This window comes from Columba livia, chromosome 2 (genome assembly GCF_036013475.1).
Source record: "Columba livia isolate bColLiv1 breed racing homer chromosome 2, bColLiv1.pat.W.v2, whole genome shotgun sequence".
In the NCBI taxonomy this organism is placed as follows: domain Eukaryota; kingdom Metazoa; phylum Chordata; class Aves; order Columbiformes; family Columbidae; genus Columba; species Columba livia.
In genome coordinates, this window is record NC_088603.1 from 126791394 (window position 1) to 126795928 (window position 4535).

Below are 4535 nucleotides of genomic sequence, written 5' to 3' on the forward strand. Positions count from 1 at the left end.
TTGTTCAATCAGTCTTGCCTGAAAGCAGTTAGTACTGGTATGGCTGACATTTTGTAGCTCACTGGAGGCAAATGATATGAATATATTGATCAAGTCATATATGTATGATAGGTAAAAGTGAACGGGAATATTATAAAGAAAGTGAGTCAGAGCAAATGATCATGTTTTATTTAAAGTTTTCTACAAATATTTAAAATTAATGTGTTAGCCTTTTATGGTTGAAGAACTAAGTATATTTGCGAAGGAATCTGGGTGATTTTGTTTAGTTCACAGATTTTTTTGGGTAGTGATTTTCTATTTGTTTTTAATGTTTTCTGTCCTTTTCTTCCCAGAGGAGAAACATATATTCATATTAGGAACACTCCGTAAAATAGCCACATTACTGCTTCCAGATAACTACTACAACTCCATGGTAATACGTTTGTTCTTTTTCAAATACATAGCTAAAATAAATAGGTGATCGTTTGAGTAGGGTTAGACTGCTAGTCCATATTTCATTTTTGTCTTTAATGGTCAGTGAAATTAATGAAATTATGGTGATTTATGTCAGCTGATGATCTAACCTTGTGTCATGTTGTTTCATGGCTAAAGCACATGGCTTGGACTGTGGAGCTTTGGCTTGTTCCCTTTTTGGACAAATGAAGAGAGAACATCAGAACATACAAATCAGCTTGTGAAATGCCTTGCTATAAAATAGTAAGTTGCCACAGTGTTAAACTTATCATTCAGATTTTTCTCAATGCCTGCTTTTACAAACAGAATGGTTTCAGTTTTTAACATAAACTTATAGCGAATAAATACTCTGCTGTATGTGTACTCTGCTTTTCTGGTAATGACCTCTAATACATAAAGATTTTTAAAGGATTCATTTTGGCAGAAGTTCCATCTTCTGACAGTAACAATTCTACCTAGGGAACAATATATTTAGATTTCTCTGTAGTAGTTATCATTCTTTCAGCTCCTTAATAAAGAAAATGTGTCAACCGTAATAAAATTCAAATTAATTTTTCAGTTTAGTTTAAAGTTCATTTTTTCTTGATTGATAGGTCATGTTAGAACCCCTAATTTGTTGTGGTTTCAAAGTATTACTCTCTCTACTCTTGTACTCTCTGCAGGGTTAGAAATACAAAATATCTGCTTTGGGCATCATCAACATTAAATCTCTGGAGTTTAATGGCAGTTTATTCCATACTTTCAGCTTTAACCAGTGAACTGAGTGTCTCAGTTGTCTTTTATTATCTATGCAACTTTTTGTATGGCAAAAGAAACTAGGAGAAGAAAGCAGCTTAGCTGCCGCATACCTTACAGCACATCATAACTTGAACAGTCTGTATTTACTCTTGCTTTGGCAGAGACAGAGATCGAGTGCAAGTACTGATTACTTAAGACAAAATGGAAATCTTGAGACCAGTCAAATGCTGTTTGTTTTGTGCTGGTATTACCAATGTGACTTGTGTTCTGCTCACAGGTATGTATAGCTTGCTTCTGGACATCTGCTTCATGTTACCTCTATGTGTCTGTTCCCCACCCTCTCTCTCAGACAGACATTTGTGAACATAACAAATAATTTCTGATAAAGTGGGAATTGAGAGGTCTGGGTTTTTTTTTGTCTTGGGCTTTCAATTGATACTTGAGGCTCCTGTATCACTTCATCCAGCAATTTAAGCAAGACGGAAAAAAAATAACCCAGTTAGTAGCCTTGCTTAAATTAAGGTTTTCAGCAAATATGGACAGTACCTTACACTGTGCGTGCAATGACTAGAGAGATCACTGACCAATTTTACACTTTGAAAAAAGATTAAATGAAGTCTTCCAAGTCTTTGTACAAGAGTTTCTTTGTACAAGAACACTGAAATACTTGACAAAAATTCAACTTTTTGAACAGCAAATGGAAGATTTTATTAAGTAAAATATTTAATGTATTAGCCTCTGAATAACAGTAATGAGTCTTTGCACTTTGATGGACAAACGTTCTTAGATGTGATAAAATGACCTCTTGTATCAAAGGTATTTCAAGCAGAGTGGAAAGTGCCTTGAAGTGGATCTACATGTCGTGCACTTGCTAAGGTATAAAGGCTGCCTGTGAAAGTCACATACAAGGTGTCTGTCTTACAGCTTGGACCAGCTGACAAATCTAATGTTCTTTCCACCTTCTAAATACTGCAGAACAGATGGGCATGTTTAGATAATATTTCAACCACTAGTGCTGGAAACTTATGTATGAGTTACTGTCCTCTGATAAACTATAAACAAACAAATGTGCTATTGTCTTTGGAGAACTCACTGTATGTCAGTTAACATTTCTCCTGAAAGCTTATAATTAGGTTCCTCTTATCAGAAGAATGTTTTTCTTCTTACCCTGAAGTAAACCAAATGGAAATTCAGTATGCTTTCCTTGATATCAAATTTTGTTTTACTGCCTGTTATCTAGAAGTCAAAGTAGTGGTCATTTTTCTGCCACTGTTTCCACATAAAGCCCTGGTGCTCAGTCTCTGGTTGTTCTGCAGAGCTCCCATGAGCAGTTTAAAAAAAGATGGTTTAATTCATCATTTATTCTTTCTTTCCCTTGGAGAATCCAGAGCGATATAAATCTGGCTAGCAACATGAAAGACCTTATATACTCTGAAATGAATTTGTTTTATTTCTCACTAAGATGTAGGAGGTTTTTTGAGATTACTTGTGTAAATTGTATTCAGCTTATTCCATCTTGCATGGTTTATAATTAATGTTGGTTTTGTTTCCTATCAGCTTTAAAAAGGGTTGCTAAATGTCTAGTGTGAAGAAGCTGTAATCAGGTGTCCTCTTGAAAGTGAGGTGGCGTAATTGTCCACAGCTTCCTTTCTGTCCCTCTGTTTAGATACCACGTAAGGTGAGGTTTAAGTTTAAATAGCTTTTGTCAAGGTGCTCTAAGCTGATGTTGAACCTTGGGGAGATAATTTTTACTTCTTTGTGTTGGTTCCATGTAAGGTCAGTTTCTTCCTGAGCTAATTAAAGTTTCCTGAGGAGATCTTGCCATTTGTTTGTGTTAGTTCATGTTCTTTTAATGTCAGTTTAAATTCAAAAGGTATGTGAATGAACTGTGCTCCTGTCTTGAGGTTCTGGAGATATGCTGGCTCATGCTAGATAGCCTTCTGAAGAAAAAACATCTATAGTGATCACCTGCCATCGTAACACTTCGGTGGCTTCTTGCTGCAGGATTTCTTAAAGGCCCAATCGATTCTTATAGGGAAAGTCAAATACGCTCCTTTAAGTGAATTACAAATAACCCCTTTTATTAAGAGTTATCTGTATATATCCTTTTAGATTTGTTTTTGGATATATCAGCTTTTGGTCATGCAGTAGTTCTTTACGTGCTAAGTAAAGCTGAATGTTAAGATTTTGTTTGCTACAGATGTTTCTTGTGTCCCTTGTGCTGGTGGGAATAAAATGGTTAAAAGACTTCTGGATAGACATGCACCATTATTAGAGGCTGGTGGAAAAACTGTGTGAAGTTCAGTGCACTCCTACTTGGAATATTGTAGCAGTTTGGGGTAAAAAAAGTCTGTTTAAGGGGAGCAAGTGGTATTCAGAATACCTGCAGGAGGAATCTTTTGAGTGTATGAGCTCACTGAAAGCATTGGGTTGATGATTATATTAGGTTGTCTGCACAAACTTACAGTGCTTGGTGCCATTTAAATGTCTTTGTGGTTAAACTAACTCCATCTTCCTTCAAAAATGCCGTAAGGGAAGATTACAGAACTGATTATTTTGGTCCATTCTGTACAAATAATAACTTCTTTTTAAAATCTGTGGCTGCAAAGCTGGTTTAGTGTAAACTCTGTGGTGAATGAGCAGACAGCAATGTGTCAGAAAATAACTCCTTGATTGACCCACCCTCCAACACCTAATTCATAACAGTTTAAAGCTCATCCTGTACATTTAACCTTTTCATTGTAAAGTATGGTATTATAGCCACCTGTAAACAAACTATTTATTCTGGTGAACTTTTTCAGTGTTTGTTAATCACATTTCTTGGATGGGTCTCTTAAGAATTATGCGCTTTTTCTTTTTTAAATTCTGGTAGTGAAGATTGCTACAGGAAAATGGCCAGTTTAGCTTTGATAGCCATTTCTGCATTGCATGGACCATTTAGGAAGGTTACAGTGGAAGAAATTGCTGCATTATCAGTATTACCTGGAGAAAAGGAGTCCCCAGAAGTGTTTTCTACAAGGCGAATAGAAGTGGCTGGTGTATCTTACTTGGTCCCTGGTTTTTGTACTTATGGAAAACTAACCTTGGAGAGAGAAAAGTCTTCAGTGTTGGTGAGCAGCCAGCAGAGTAAGCCATCCCATCTATTGATATGGCTTTAGAAACATATTTCAGCTTTCTCTGAGCAGAAGACAATTTTAAATTTCCAGCTGGACTGAAGAGTCCTTTACAGTGCTGTGATACAAGATAGTATGCCCTGCTGAATGTTTGATTTCATTCACATGTGATATTGGAGCTGTCTTGCACTGATAGCCATCGTTCAGTAGCAACACAGAAACAAATCTATG

The 4535-nt window shown here is 36.2% G+C and overlaps 1 long non-coding RNA gene across 1 annotated transcript; it reads left to right on the plus strand.

Moving 5' to 3' along the window:
• The first annotated feature begins 318 nt into the window (after positions 1–318).
• Positions 319–2966, plus strand: LOC135578850 (uncharacterized). Its single transcript, XR_010470996.1, has 4 exons — positions 319–412; positions 592–696; positions 1353–1468; positions 2008–2966. It is a non-coding gene; the product is annotated as an uncharacterized LOC135578850 (long non-coding RNA).
• The last annotated feature ends 1569 nt before the right edge of the window (positions 2967–4535 follow it).